This window comes from Furipterus horrens, unplaced genomic scaffold (assembly GCF_987537825.1).
Source record: "Furipterus horrens unplaced genomic scaffold, mFurHor1.1.pri manual_scaffold_1, whole genome shotgun sequence".
Classification (NCBI taxonomy): domain Eukaryota; kingdom Metazoa; phylum Chordata; class Mammalia; order Chiroptera; family Furipteridae; genus Furipterus; species Furipterus horrens.
In genome coordinates, this window is record NW_028327171.1 from 89687565 (window position 1) to 89704678 (window position 17114).

Consider the following 17114-nt stretch of genomic DNA (forward strand, 5'->3'; position numbering starts at 1 on the left):
TGGAACTTTAGATAACAACACAATGTAGCAAAATAATACTGTAAAACTGGTTTGGAGGTCTCAAAGGGGAACTCATTCACACTTATGACTCCTGCTACTTCCTGGTTCCAGTCAGGGCTGAAACACCCACAGACATAAAAACTTTTCCAACTGCGTTTTGGCACATGCTTTTCCAGTTCCTGCTGGCTTAAGGAAATGTGCCAGGAGAAAAAAAATGTATCATGAGCAAGATTTTCTTTCTTTGCTTTTTCTTCTCTTAAAAACCTCCAGGACACTGTTAATGCTATCAGAGTGGCACGATTGCTTTTTCTTGGAACACAGTAAATTTCTAGAATGCCACTATTAGTACCTTTGGTAAAACTCAGAGTCAGGATGATATATGGCTGTAGAATGTGTGTATGTTAAGTTTCTAGAATTACATTAAATTTCTAGAACTATACTCAGTATCTTTGGCAGAACTCAGAGTCAGAGTAGTATGTGGGGGTAGAATGTGTGTGTGTTAAATTTCTAGCATTACATTAAATTTCTAGAACTACACTCAGTACCTTTGGCATAACTCAGAGTCAAGGTGGTGGACAGAGGTAGAATGTATGTATGTGACAGAAATGCTGAGCCTTTGAGCCAGGAGTGGATGTTTGCAAATGGTAGTTGACAGGCAGTATTGTAACTCTTTGATCTTATCTTGACTTATGTCTTTAAATTATGAATGCAGGCCCAGAACAGAAGATACCAGGTACATACCTGTTTATTTCTTACCACTGTCATACCTTCTGCAGGACCCTAGCCTTGCCAATGGTTATCCAGGGAAAAAAGATGTTACTAACTTAAGAAAATAATATTGATGAAGAATTTCAGAAAATAGAATGGCAGTTCCATACTATTCTACTTATAGTAGAAAAGCTCTAATCTCTCTACATTTATATTAATACTGGCTCGTTGGCTGACGATAGCGAGATAGAGGGTGGGGGAATATTTTTGAGGGTGTGGGTCTCCTGCCTGGGCTGTGTGTCTATGTTTTTAACAGCATCTCCACAAAAGAACTCAAGACAAAGTGGATAGAGTGACTCTCAATCAACTAGCCAGAAGGAAGATCCTACCAAAGAGCATCAGAAATACAACCAGACAGCATAAACAAATGACATAAACGGTAACCCAAGAACATCAGGCTCAGGAGATCAAAGAGACTGCACCACTGAAACCCCCAGATCTCCTATAAAGAACCTTATACCACAAAGGTGGGAAGTCAAAGCAGACAAACCCAAAAAACAAAAACAAACAAGAAGAATCCGACATGGATTCTCAATGAAAAGAAAAGAGGAATCCCCAGAAAGAGAGGTAGATGAAATAGACATAGCCCAAATGTCAGACATGGAATTCAAAACAATGGTAGTGAAGAAGCTCAATATGCTCAACAACCTCAAAAACAACTATGACAACCTCCAAGGAAGTTATCAGCAGCTCCAAGAAAATTACAGGGAACTTGCAGAGAACTACACCAGCATAAAAAAAGACATAGAAACTATTAACAAGAACCAGGAAGAATTGAAGAATTCAATCTCTGAACTGAAAAACACAGTAGAATCAGTCAAAAGCAGGCTAAAAAAAGCAGAGGATTGGATTAGTGAGTTAGAAGATAATGTAGAAAAAAATTCCCAGACAATACAGCAAAATGAAAAAAGATTGAAAAAGTATGAAGAAGAAGTAAGGGAATTACAGGCTAGCATAAGAAAAAACAGCATCAGAGTCATTGGAATTAAAGAGGGATCAGAAGAACAAGGAATAGAAAACCTGATAGGAGAAATAGTGACAAAAAATTTTCCCAACCTGATGAGAGAAAAAGTTATGCAAGTTCAGGAAGCACAGAGAGTTCCAATGAAAAGGAACCCCCCAAAACCCACTCCAAGGCACACCATAATTAAAATGGCAACATTCCAAGACAAAGAGAGAATACTGAAAGCAGCAAGAGAAAAACAGAAAATAACATACAAGGGAGATCTGATAAGGCTATCGACCGATATCTCAATGGAAACACTACAAGCCAGAAGGGAATGATCAAAAATATTTCAAGCAATGAAAAACAAAGGCCTACAACCAAGAATACTTTACCAAGCAAGGCTCTCATTCAAAATGGAGGGTTAAATAAGGAGTTTCTCAGACAAAAGAAGACTAAAAGAATACATATCCACCAAACCAGCATTGCAAAAGATGCTAAAGGGAATGTTCTAAGAAAAAAGAAGAAAAAAAGAGTAGAGGAACAGAGGTACAAAGGGAAATGAATAAATACATGTCAATAATAACCTTAAATATAAATGGATTAAATGCTCCAATTAAAAGACATAGGGTAATGGAATGGATAAGAAAACAGGACCCACATATTTGCTGTCTACAAGAAACACACCTCAAAACAAAAGATTTACATAGACTGAAAGTAAAGGGTTATAAAAAAATATTCCAAGGAAAGGGACCTGAAAAAAAAGCTGGGGTAGCAGTCCTCATATCAGACAAAATGGATTTCAAAGCAAGGGCAATAAAAGGAGACAAAGAAGGACATTTCATAATACTTAAAGGAACAATCCATCAAGAAGGTGTAACACTGATAAACACATATGCACCCAATATAGGAGCACCCAAATACATAAAGAAAATACTAGAAGATCACAAGAAGGATATTAAAAACAACACACTCATAGTAGGGGACTTCAACACTTTATTATCAACAATATACAGATCATCCAAGCAAAGAAACACCAAGGATATACAGGCATTGAACAACACACTAAACCACATATACATAACTGATATATATAGAACTTTTCATCCCAAAGAAGCAAAATATACACTCTTTTCAAATGCGTATAGGACATTTTCAAAGATAGACCACATGATAGGACACAAAACAAGCCTCAACAATTTCAAGAAAATTGAAATCATATCAAGCATCTTTTCAGACCACAATGCCTTGAAACTAAAAATCAACTTCAGGGAAAAAAAATCAAAGATGCCCAAATTCATGGAGAATGAATAACATACTATTAAATAATGAATGGGTTAACAATGACATCAAAAAAGAAATCAAGAAGTTTCTGGAAACTAATGATAATGAAAACACAATAGCCCAAAACCTATGGGACACAGCAAAAGCAGTCCTGAGAGGGAAGTTCATAGCAATACAGGCATATCTGAAAAGGATAGAAGAATCTCAGATAAAAAATCTAACCCTAAAGCTACAAGAACTAGAACAACAACAACAAACAAAGCCCAGGGCAAGAATAAGGAAGGAAATCATCAAGATGAGAGCAGAATTAAATGACATAGAGACTAAACAAACAATTCAAAAGATCAACGAAACTAGGAGCTGGTTCTTCAAAAAAATAATATCGACAAGCCTCTAGCCAGGCTCATCAAGAAAAAAGGAGAGAAGACCCAAATAAACAAAATCAGAAATGAAAGAGGAGAAATCATGACTGATACCACAGAAATACAAAGGATAGTAAGAAATTACTACAAACAACTGTATGGCAAGAAATTTGACAACCTAGAAGAAATGAACAAATTTCTAGAAACATATCACCTTCCAAAATTGAATCAAGAAGAAGTAGAAAGTCTCATCAGACCAATAACAAAGAAGGAAATTGAAACAATAATCAAAAATCTCCCTGCACACAAAAGCCCTGGACAGGATGGCTTCACAGGTGAATTTTACAAAACATTTAGAGAAGAACTAACTCCTACCCTCCTCAAACTATTCCAAAAAATCCAAGAAGAAGAAAATATCCCAAACTCGTTCTATGAAGCCAGTATTACCGTAAACCCAAAATCAGGTCAAGACACAACAAAGAAAGAAAACTACAGGCCAATATCACTGATAAACATAGATGCTAAAATCCTTAATAAAATATTGGCAAACAGGATCCAGCAATACATCAAAAAGATCATACACCATGATCAAGTGGAATTCATCCCAAGGATGCAAAGATGGTTTAATATTCACAAATCAATAAATACATCACCTAAACAAAATGAAAGACAAAAATCACATGATCCTATCAATAGATGCAGAAAAAGCATTTGATAAAGTACAACGCCCATTTATGATGAAAACACTCAGCAAAATGGGAATAGAGGGAGCATACCTTAACATAATTAAGGCTATATATGAGAAGCCTGAAGCCAACATCATACTCAATGGACAAAAACTGAAAGCATTCTCCGTGAAATCAGGAACTAGACAAGGCTGTCCACTCTCTCCACTCCTATTCAACATAGTGCTGGAAGTCCTAGCCACAGCAATCAGACAAGAAAAAGAAATAAAAGGCATTCAAATCACGAAAGAAGAAGTAAAACTATCATTATATGCAGATGACATGACAGTATACCTAGAAAACCCTATAAACTCCACTAAAAGACTACTCAATATAATAAGTGAATTTGGCAAAATAGCAGGGTACAAAATAAATATACAGAAATCTAAGGCATTTCTGTACACCAACAATAAAATATCAGAGACAGAGACAAAAAAGAAAATACCATTTACTGTAGCAACAAGAAAAATAAAGTACCTAGGAATAAACTTAACCAAAGAGATAAAAGACCTGTACTCTGAAAATTACGTAACATTGAAGAAAGAAATTAAGGAAAATACGAATAAATGGAAGCAAATACCATGTTCTTGGATGGGAAGACTCAACATCATCAAATTGGCCATACTACCCAAAACAATTTACAGATTCAATGCAATTCCTATTAAAATACCAATGACATATTTCACAGACCTAGAACAAATACTTCAAAAATTCATATGGAACCCAAAAAGACCCCAAATAACAAAAGCAATCTTGAGACAGAAGAACACAGCAGGAGGAATCACAATACCAGACATCAAACAATACTACAAAGCCACTGTAATCAAAACAGTCTGGTACTGGCATAAGAACAGATAGACATATAGATCAGTGGAACAGAACAGAGAGTCCAGAAATAAACCCAGGCCTCTATGGTCAACTAATCTTTGATAAAGGAGGAAGGAACATAAAATGGAGTGAGAAGAGCCTCTTTAACAAATGGTGCTGGGAGAACTGGATAGGGACCTGCAAAAAAATGAAACTAGACCAACTTACACCACACACGAGAATAAACTCAAGATGGATCAAAGACTTAAATGTAAGCCATGACACCATAAAAGTCCTAGAGGAAAACATAGGCAGGAAAATTTTAGGTATCCCATGTAACAATATCTTCATGGATACATCTCCTAAAGCAAGAGAAATAAAGGAAAAAATAAACAAATGGACTACATCGAACTAAAGAGTTTCTGCTCAGCAAAAGAAAACATCGGCAAGATGAAAAGGAAACCAACCATATGGGAAAACATATTTGCCAATGACATCACAGACAGGGGACCGATCTCCAAAATATATAAAGAGCTTATACAACTCAACATCAAGAAAACAAACAACCCAATTAAAAAATGGGCAAAGGACCTGAACAAACACTTCTCCAAAGATGACATATAGAAGGTCCATAGACACATGAAAAAATGCTCAACATCATTAGCCATCAGGGAGATGCAAATAAAAACCACAATGAGATACCACCTTACACCTGTCAGAATGGCCATCATCAACAAATCAACAAACAACAAGTGCTGGCGAGGATGTGGAGAAACAGGAACCCTAGTGCACTGTTGGCGGGAATGCAGACTGGTGCAGCCACTGTGGAGAACAGTATGGAATTTCCTCAAAAAACTAAAAATGGAACTGCCTTTTGAACCAGCGATTCCACTGCTAGGATTATACCGAAATATCCTAAAACCCTAATTCAAAAGAACTTATGCACCCCCTATGTTCATAGCAACACTGTTTACAATATCTAAGTGCTGGAAACAGCCTAAATGCCCACCTGCAGTTGAGTGGATCAAAAAACTGTGGTACATTTACACAATGGAATACTATGTAGCAGAAAGAAAGAAGGAACTCCTGCTATTTGCAACAACATGGATGGAACTAGAGAGAATTATACTTGGTGAAATAAGCCAGGCAAAGGAAGAAAAATACCATATGATATCACCTAATAGAGGAAACTAAAGAACACAAACAAACGAACTAAATAGGACAAAGAGCAGAATATAACAGTCAATAGGGGGTGGGGGGAGGGAGAGAAGAGGGATAAGTAAGGGAAGGGTTTAGTCAAGGAACCTGTATAAATGACTCATGGACATGGACAACGGGGAGGGATATGATTGTGGGAGAAGGGGTGGGCGGGGTGGGGGAGAGCAATGGGGGAAAATGGAACAACTGTAATTGAAAAGCAAACAAAAAAAAATTGCTAGATGCTCGATGAAATTAGCAAGGTTAGCATCTATATCAATAAAAGGTGTGTAAGCATCAGATCAAACTACTTTTACATTTTTAATGTCTTTTGTCCTAGGTCTCTTGTGAGGAACACTAATCTAAGACATGTTTTGTCTCGGTTTGTTCTGTACTTCTTTCTTGCTCCCCAAAAGAGGACTGGAAATCTCTCCAGGTATCTTCCCTGAGCTTTGGGGATGATTCTATGCCTGAGTAAATCTCAGTGTTAATGGTCTTCAAAACCTTTACTCTTCAAGCATCAGACCCAGGAAGTACAGGAGAGGGTACAGCTTATATAACAATGAATTAAGAGTTTGAGGTCAAAGTCAGAAACAGTTTTCAAAGAATTAAAATCAACATCAGATCCCAAAGCACTAACCATGCAGAAAAACAAATCTCTGAATGGTCCTAAGATGAGTTTGCTATGATTTTCTGAATAATAATTTCTGATTTCTCCTAGTATATTAAGGATTTTTCCATAAAAACCATGACTCTGGGATCCTACTCATACCATCCTCTCAGTGAAGTTGCCTTACCTAGTTGCTCAAAATGAAAAAACGACCACACTGTGTGAACATTAAAAATGCAATCACTATATAAATACATAATGATACTGCTGCCTGTCTAGGCCTTGAGTGAGGGAGGGGTTGCAGAAAATGCCAGAGGTGGTGGAACTGAAACTGCACACAGCTAGCATGGCACATGATAGATTGCCCTACCCCTGGGTAAAGGGTAAACAAGCCAGCAAGGCAGCATCGTGTTGCCCAAGCAACGAAGCTAGCATGGCCCATGGCAGCAAGAGGAGACTGCATGGAGTCTGCACAAGGATGGCAAGGGTGACCGACACAGTAAAAACACCTCCTACTCCTTTTTGAAATATGGCAGCAGGGGGAGATACAGACCTGCCAGTCTAGCCTGGTAAAAAGGCAAATTGGGTAGGGAAGTTGGGTGCCTCCAGAGTACATGGAATTTGGGGCCAGGATGTTTAAATGGGGGGAGGGCAGATTCTTGCTCCTTCTCCTTCCCCTTGCTTGCTTGGTTTAGGGCTGGCTTGTGCTGAGGTCAAGTCCTGCGTGCCGGGCCATGCCCTGGGGACACATGCCCAGGAGGTGGCCCATGGGACGCTTTAACTCTGTGCTACACAAATGGTCCTAGACTTCACCCCAAAGGCTCTGGCAGCCCTGGCTGCTGGGCCTGCGGATGGAGCCCCGCAGGAATGGCTGCAGGGGTCAGCAGCGGCCCCAAACCCCTGAGTGGGAAGCAGCTACCGCATGGAAATGGCGTCGCAGGCCTCATATGTGCGCATTCAAGGGAGGGAGCCTGAAGCCAGAGAACTGTCTGCTTAGCAGCCTTGTGCTCCGAAGGACAGATAAGAATGGAGGGGATCTCTGGGCTTGGCTTTGGGTTTCAGAACTTTTGGGAACAAGTGTGTTTTTTCTTTGCTGGCAGAAGAGAGGAGCCTGGAGCTAGTCCTCTGCTCACCAAAATTGTGCAACATTTTAATAAAGACTTTTCCTTTCCCCATTAATCTTTGTTTTATGACTGTGTTCTGTGGTGGGCGCTTTTGTTCAGTAACAGTTTGGCAACATCTAGATGGGCTGCGAACCTTAGTCAGGTCCTAGCTGCCTGTGGCAGGCTGACCCCGAGAGTGCCACAGTGAGGGTTTCCCCGTCTCAGAGAAAGTCCCTGCACCCCTACCCAAGGTGTCGGTTGCCAGAACTGCCAGGATGGTGAAAGGAGACAGGTCTAGGAAGTAAAGTGACTCCAAGACTGGGGGATCTGAACAAGCATGTATAATGGGAGCTGGACACTGTGCTATTTGGATCCACTTAGAGCCATTTGGGGTACCACTTGATGGGTCACAACTGCCATTCTGGCTATAGGCCACTTGGATGCCTGCCATTAGAGCTATGTGCCACGTGGGCATTGCACCGTTCAAGTTTCTATGCAACGGGGATTTGATGGGGACAGCTCCAGTTCTGGTGGCTAATAATTGGGCTCCAAGGGGGATCCTTTGAGCACTCAACTGGGATCTGATGGAAGCCATGAACAGGGGTCTGGGCAAGGTCTCTCCGGGTTCTAGGGGGCCACTTAAAAAACGGGTATGGGAAGAAGACATATTTTAAAAAGGGGTGAGGATTGCCCGAATTTGGGGGACTACTACTTATTCCTCTGGCCCCACACTTGGGTCCGCAGAAAGGCCACTTGACTAAGAGTGGGTGAGGAGCATCCAATTTTTGGGTGGCCATGATTTTGGGGGCCACAATTTGCAGTACTGTTTGGCAAATGATAAGATACTAAAATCTGCTTGTGAGATGGAGTTGTGGGTTCAAGTTTTGCTTATATGTTCCCAGTTTGCCCACATTTTTCTAGTCATAATTTTGATTCTATACATTCAGGACATCAGGGGCTGTTCTGTTTAAGCTACCGGAGTGAGCCCGCTGGACAGAATTTTAGTGGACTGGTATATGTACAGCTATTATCCAATGTTGAAGAAGGAATTTGTTTTCTATTGTAACACTGCTTGGCTTATGTATATTTTGGACTATGGGGAAAATGGCCTATAAATAGTTTCCTAAATTGCTATACCATCATGAAGTTGGAACTGTATTGCCAACAGTTGGAGAAGTGGAACAAGTTCCCATATGTTCAGGCATTCAGGTCATTGCACAGTAGGATTTTTGCAAGGCCTGCGTTTCAAGAAGTTATGAAACGTGTTTGAAAATCTAAGGACTTTTAGCTGCCTGATACAGAGCTGGAGTATGGTCCTTTCCATCATTAAAAGGACAAGGATTGAAAGTGAATTAGGCTAAAATGATTATTTTTGAATAGGTAAGATGTTTGTGAAAGTTTTAACTTGAAAAGAGAGAAATCTCAGTTCTTGGGTACAGTTATTGTTTTCTTGCTTTTTTATCTTATGCGGACTTGGTTTGAACTTTGCTGTTTTGTGTACACTGGGATCCTCTGTCTCTGCCATTTGGTATTTCATGCCATTTTGGTACCAGTTGATGTACCGACTGGTATGAGAGCATATCTCTGCTGTTGAGGTTTTTGTGCCATTTGTGCCTAGGAAAGGTTGTTTGGCATCAGCTGGAATATCTATTGGTGAGAGATCATGTCTCTGTGGTTGGACTGGTTAGTGTCATGGCTGGCAAGAGAATGCCTCTGCTGTTTGGGACTTTGGGCCATTTGGATCTAGTAAAAGTCATCTGGGCTACTGGTTGGTGTACCGGTTGGTATGATATAAGATTCCCACTTCCTTCTTTTTAGAAGCTTTAGTTTGAGAATATTTGCTTGAAAACTTTGTGTTTGCTTTAGGTTTTGTTTTTTTCCTATTTTGAAAAGGAATTGAAGTTTCTAAGACTTAAAAATTCACATTAAGTTGGAAAAAAATTGTATAGTTTTAATAACAGGCAAAAGGCATGAAGATGCCATCTTGGTGGATATTTGAAGGACAAGGATTTTCCTTTTTGCTTTGTATTTTTCTCCCTACCTGATCTCTCCAGATTTGGGCATTCTAAGTGAGTGAGTGATTACCTAAAGTTTCTTTGCATAAATCCGATAAAACCAGTTTCTAATTGTGGTTTTAATAACCAAGACTTTGACTGGAAAGTCATGCCTGAAGCAGGCATGTCTGGACTCTGGATGTCACCGGAGATCCTTGAGGAACTGAGACTGAATTTTGAAGCTAATGCAAGGCCACTGGAGAAATGGTCCACTACCCTATTTGGTTGTGTAGTTCATGCCAGTCTTTCCAGGTAAGGAGCCAAGGTTGCTTTCCTGAAAGATGGCAAGGAGGAAACTTAAGACACTTTGGGACCCTCAAGGCCTTGAAGAATGGATGAACTGTAGGTCAAGTCTGATGGCTGGTGTATGGCTTGGCTTCTGTGCCCTGAAGGGCTGACTAAAGCTCGTTCTAAAGGTTCCTTGTATAAGTTCAAGCAAATCAGATTTCACGAGCCTGTGTGATTAATTCTGTTCTTATTGTGTTTATGCAAATAATCAGGCAAAACTAAAACATGACTTAATGTAGCCCCTTTGATGACAATGAGGGTGATCTTAAGGAGAAAAATAGTGCTTCAAGAAAATCATAACACTCAGTTGTGGATATTGGACTCTAGTGTAGCTAACTGTCCTCAAAGTTTTGTTTTTACTTGAAAGTTGAAAAGTCTCTGTTATGCTATACAGATTTCATGTCAGCACATGATGACATCCTGGGAGGTATTAAATTTATAGGCAAGAAGAATCTGTTGATTTGTCACTGTTTAATAACATTCCAGCAAAGACTTTGCAACTGGGAGTCTTCTTAAATAACAGTATTGCAGACTCAGAGACTGGTTTATGATTTGTTGTGTTAATTAACCTTTGTGTTTTTTCTTGTTTTCATAGGGTGTATGCCTATGATCTCATTTACTTGGTTGCTTGTTTACACAGTATAGGTCTCACTTTAGAAGCCCATCAGCATCACTCCCTATGAAATAAGACTCAATGGTTTGGCTGGACTAGATGATAGGATTGGTGAAGTATGAGGTGGTGTATTGGCTTTGTGTAAAACTGCTTTCCTTTTCTGCCCTAATAGTTCAGACAGAAAGGCCCATAATTCTTCATAGGCAGGGGAAATCTTAGGATTTTCCCCATAGCCTAATCCAAGTTAAGTATAGTGGACAAAAGGGCTTCTGACAACTTCCTGGAAGAAAGCCACTCTTTTTAAATCTGGGACACTGGTGAATTAGTCCCTATCTTTGTTATGGTTCTAACTATGCCTTCTAACCTCCTGGCCAAATTTGTCACCTCCAGAATACAACAGGATGCCAACTTATCCAGCAATGCCATCCTTTGGACATCGCACACACTGCTTCCCAGAGACAGACAAATGACTTGGACTTTGCAAGATCCTACTCCCTTACATAAAGGATGCCCTCCTTTCCAGGCTCCCTTTTTTTGTTCCTGTACCCAGGGATAGGTAAAACTATTTCCTTGGCCAGCTAGAAATAGTTTTAGAAAATGAGATCTTCACCCATTTGCCTTTGTAAAATTACAAATGTCCAAAAGCATTAAAGGGGAGGATTGATACTAGTGCCTGCCCAGGCCTTGGCATGAGTGAGGAGTCACAGGAAATGCTGGAGATGGTGGGGCTGAAGTTGCTTGCTGCTAGCATGGTACTGGATAGATTTCCCTACCCCTGGGTGAAAGGGTAAACAAACCCATGCAGCCATGTCACGTTGCCCCGGCAACTGAACTAGCATGGCGCATACAGCATGAGGAGGCTTTGTACAGGCTGCACGTGGATGGTGAGGGTGACTGATGAAGGAAAATAAAACTACTCCCTTCCAGATCATGGCAGCAGGGGGAGGTGCAGATGCCAGTCTAGCCTGGCTAAAGGACAGATTGGTTAGGGAAGTTGGATGCTTCTGGAGCACATGGAATTTTGGGCCCAGGGATTTAAACAGAGGGAGGGTAGAGATGTTCCCCTTCTTCCCTTCACTCACCTGGTCAAGGGCTGGCTGGCGCTGAGGCCAGCTCTGGGCTGAACAATGGTCCTGGACCCCACTTTTATTTGGTAAAAATAATGACAAGGCAAGTCCAAATTTTACTCCAGTTTGTCAAATGTTGACCTATAAATTAGACTTTTGATATATCATGTTATCACCTTCTAATTCATGTTTATTTTAGCCTTAGTCCTTACAAAGCTCTCTTAGGTCTGGTATAAACTTTTTATTTTTAAACTTTTGCTTCAATTCACTCTTAATTACAGGCTACATTGTTTTATTTTCACAGACTTCTGAATACTTGGTTCCCAATTTAGTATGTATTTTAGTTCAGTTCCCTAAAGGTGAGTTCATCTCAACAAAACCATTCTGAATACCAGCCATGACTTTGGAGTTAAGAGACTACAGATATGACTGATCCTCAATGCCTTTTGTTGGGGAAGATTATTTTTTCTCTACCTTTTTTGTCCATGTCTTGGGTACTCACAAATTAAACTGACAAAAGACATATTAGTAAGAAAAAAGACAGATTTTTATTCACTAAGTATGTATGAAAGTTCCCAGAAAAATGTGACTCAAGGAGATGTTTAGAGTTTGGGGCATAAATCTTATCAGGAGGAGAGAAAAAAGAAGAAAGCTCTTATGGGAAAATTAATGACATCTAGGAAAGATAAATGGGAATTTAGGCAAATAGATGGGCGATATCATTTTGTGACAATGTCTGTTTAGGTGTGATGTGGGAAATTATCATCTCCAGTGATAACAGTTAATCTTCTCTGGTTGCTACCAAAGCAGGGGATTTCTCCCAATTAAATTCTTTTGAAATGCTCTACTCTTAGGTAGATAAGCAATTTCAGGAATTTAAATGTCTTCTACTCACAATAATTTTTATGCCACAGTGACATATTTTAGACTCCTTCACTTCAATCTAGTGGGAGAGGAAAAAATAGAAATGATGAGCAAGCCACAAATGCAATATGAGAACAGAGGAGGAAAAGATGAGTTCTGACAGAAAAATGTTTGGAATATCTTATAAGCGCCATGGATTACTAAACAGCCGCTAAAGTACAGGGTAGGATGGAAGAAGTTGGGGATGTGAGTCAAAAAGAGAAATGGGAGGGAAAGGAGCCTGGTGACTTCCTTGGAATAAGAATTCATTTGAAATATACCATCTTCTTTAAATAATTTTTTACCTAATTCTTAGTTTTACTTATCTATATTTGCTTTTGTTGTTTTGTCTGGATTTTAATTTATATTTTATTGAATCCAATTTTCTTTTTTGTAGTAACTACAGACCTATCTGCCACTTTGTTGCTCTGGGAACTTAAGCAACAATCTAAAAATTGTAGATAAACTAATAGCATAGTGCCTCACACATAGTGATAGGAGAACTCAAGAGTTTAAGATTTTAGCTTCAGTCATATTTGATAGGCTTAAGGGATTAATGCATGTGGAAAGTTGTTATTCTAAGAACTTGAATGCATTACCATGTGACTCCAGGAGGTTGACAAGCAATTGAATCATTATACCCTAGGGTATTTGCAAGCAATGAAGATGGTATCTGATCCAATATGTTCTAGGGAGGGAACTTCCATGTTGCAGATAAAGAATTATTGATCAACAGATAAAGAAGTACTTGGAAAATCACCACTGGACTGCAACTCTTATTTGATTAACCTGTTTTTCAAACCCCTTATCTACCCTTTCGTCTCCTTATAAAAATGTTGGCTTGAGATGAGATATTAAGATGCTTTTTGAGGGTACATAACCTGCTGTCTTCTCAGAGTGTATGCATCTGAATAAAGTGTCCATAAATATTCAATCCTTGTCTCTACTTATTGGTTCTGGCAGTGGCAGGCATCATGAATTCCAACTTTTCAGGTTTCAGTAGGACACAATATATGATAACATTCACTCACTGTTACTCATAGATCAATGTTTAAATGTTTGGTCACTTTGTAATCATCTATATATCTAATAGTATTTCCTTTATATGATGGTTTTGTTCAGATTCTAATTGATTTCAATATACTTATGTATTATAAAATATGAGCTTTTATTGCCAGCCAAGTAGGATAAAAAACCAGAATAATCAAGGTGATTAAATCTAAATTATTAGTGCTAAAGGGAATGGCAGACTGGTTAGAAAATACGTAAAGTGCTGAAGGTACTTTTGAAAGTGGCCCTTAAGGCTGTCTCCATTTTTAGAAGTTGATTAGTAGCCTGAGTGTTGTATGGAAATGGTCTAAACCTATAAACAACAGACTATTCTAACCCAGGCTTCAAACTGCAATGAAATACTCTAGCACATAGGGATTTACAGTTTGGAAAATCACTGCAGTTTTACCATACTCTTAATTTTCCCAGTCTATTCTCTCTGTGAGTTTGGCTTCAACTTAGAATTGGAAAGTCTGAAGTCTTAAAATAATCCTGATCAGAAGAAATTCTACATATGATTCAGAGAAAATAATTATTTAGCGCCTAGACAATACTTAGCTATTTCTTATGCAGAATACTGTAGTTGCCTTTACGCAGTTCTTAAAACACACACACATACACCCCTAAGATTTCTCTTCCAGATTAGGAGAGTTTGTTCCAGAATAGCCTTTCACTTCAGAGGCAGGGTGCCCCTACCTGCATGGTTGTCAATAGAATGAAGAAATGAGTATAATTGGCATTGTGCTGCATTTTGGTTACTTTAACACACCCTATCGAAATGATATTCATATACTAGCAATGTCTGCTCAAAGACAACTTTCATGAGGTAAAATGTAGCTTCACAAATCAATTAAAATGTTTAATGTACCATTCTCCCCTTTAGTCCATATTCAAGACATTTAATGACTGTAATCTGAATTTACCAATGTTCTATTTTAATATGCCTAAAGATTTAGATATTGAACTATAGGAAAATGACAAATGGTAGACCTTTTCATTGTTCCCCCACTCAAAGTTAATTGATACCACTAAGCATTCTTTATGCATGTTAATATCCACTAAGAAAAACAGTGTATATAAATTAGAGCAACAAAATGATTGTGGATAGGGACAGGAGTTTAGGGATAGTTGAATGAGCATTAGGTATCAAGACTGTATACCCTTCATGCTTCTTTGTGATACAGCTGGGTAGGATCTTAGCACCATCTACTCCAAATAGTTAGTGCAAATTCAGGCCATTAGTTGGTGACAGTTCTTCATCCAAAATGCTTACTAATCTGCCCACTTGCATTATCCTCTCTTTTCATTTTGGTAACCAATACGCAATTCTTTCCATACACATTATTTTTAGCTGAACAGAGGTTGTCTGGAGCTAATGAGTTGTAGACATACGCAGAACTGGGACCTGATATGACCCCTTAGTCAAAATAATGAAAGAAGTTTATCCTTTCATTAAAAAGAAATGGTTTTATTCATTAAGAAAATAATTTATTTTCCTGATATGGCTTTCTCATATTAATATTATTTGTGCTAATTAACTAAAAAAAATTTTGAAAAGTAAAAGAGAGACTAATATGAAGAATCTGACAATATGCATGTTGTATTGTGGGTGTGCAATGTACACACACAAGTGTATGTGTATATGTGTAGGGAGGCTATAATTAGAGCTCCTATTCTTTTCTATGATATAAAACAGAGAAAACAGATTGTTGTCTTTTCCCATTTTAACAACAAATATTAATAGAAGAACTTGTACATTATACTATAAAAGTAATGCTGAAACATTGTAATCATGAAAATAATATATTAAATAAAAACTGGAATAAACATCATGGTTAAGGCTCAAACATTAGTTTAGATCCAGCCTCTACCATCAATTTCCTGTGGTAGGGCGGAGAGATCATTTTATTCTTTTGACTCTCAGCTTTGTATTTGTATAAGGGAAGTAATACCAATAACAGCTATTTCTTAGAGTATTTATGAGATTAAATGTGATAATGCATGGAAGGCACATAGCATAGTTCCAGAACATCGTTAAGGCCTCAATAAATGTTAGACTAATTTTTTTGTGTGTGAGATTAGGCAAATTAATTATCTTTGGTCTTCATTTCATTTTCATGATTTGCCTACTTCTCTGGTGCTGAGGAAGCCCTGAATACTTTTCAGATACTTGAACATCAGGAATATCATTGATATTAATAGTTTTCCAAGAAACTTTTTTAAATTTTTTTTTAAAATACATTTTCATGACTATTACTTGGCCTACAGTCAGGGCTGACTTATACATTAGGTATAGTAAGCTCAGTAAATAGTCTAATTTCTTTCTTTTTTTAAAATTATATTTTATTGGTTATATTGTTACAATAATTCCATTTTTTTCTCCTAATAGCCTAATTTCTTTTAAAATCAGAAGCAAAAATAAACTTTTATGTAAAAAGTGTTTCAATATATAATATGAACATATTCATCTTTAAATGATTGCAGTTGTAAAATAACATTCAAATAAGTTTTTTTTTTTAATGGATAAAGAGACTTAAGAAGGAAGAATTGCCAAAGGCCTGTGAAAGTCATAACGCAGCCCTGCTTGAAATGTCTGAGTAATAGAATTTTCCCAAGGAGACATAGTGAGTCAGTTGAAAAAGCTAATAGTAGAATTTCATTTGTTATTTTCCTGCTCGATTGTTGGTGGAGGGATGAGGGGAATGATAGTGGCTAGGGGATGTGGTGCTCTTGTCTTGTTAGAATGCACTAGGCATATTTTTCCCAGACTGATATTGACACATATCATCATAGTAACATTGACATATGGAAGGACACAGTAGAAAGAAATGCAGGTGAATAAGGCCAGAGTGAGTAATTCAGATAATAAGAAAAGGGTAATAAAGATGAGGAACAGTATGAGAATCAGTATCTCATTTAATATTATAAAAATAAGTTTTAAAACCCACCAGAGATCTGAAATATAAAGTCATAGAAATATGTGCTGCTATAGATATTACAGTGGCCTCTTTGCTCAAGAGGAATTAAGCTATATTTAAAACATGCTGACATGTAAGTGCAAAGCCTAACAAAAAGAATCTGAACTTGTTGTTAAGGCAAGCCTTGGGCTTAATTCTTTGGTGTAGTTATGTGAGCTCAGTATCTGATGTCTCATAAGATAATTCTGGACATATCAGGACATGTTATACTTAACCAAGAATAAGGAAGAGTCTTTCCTCTCTTGATGCTTGGTTTTGTGGTACTATACAAAATTATATTTACAAATTGCTTTCATTAATAGTTTGGAGTTATATAACAAGTTGTGAAATGATAGAAATTTTCAAAAGATGTAAAACATAAT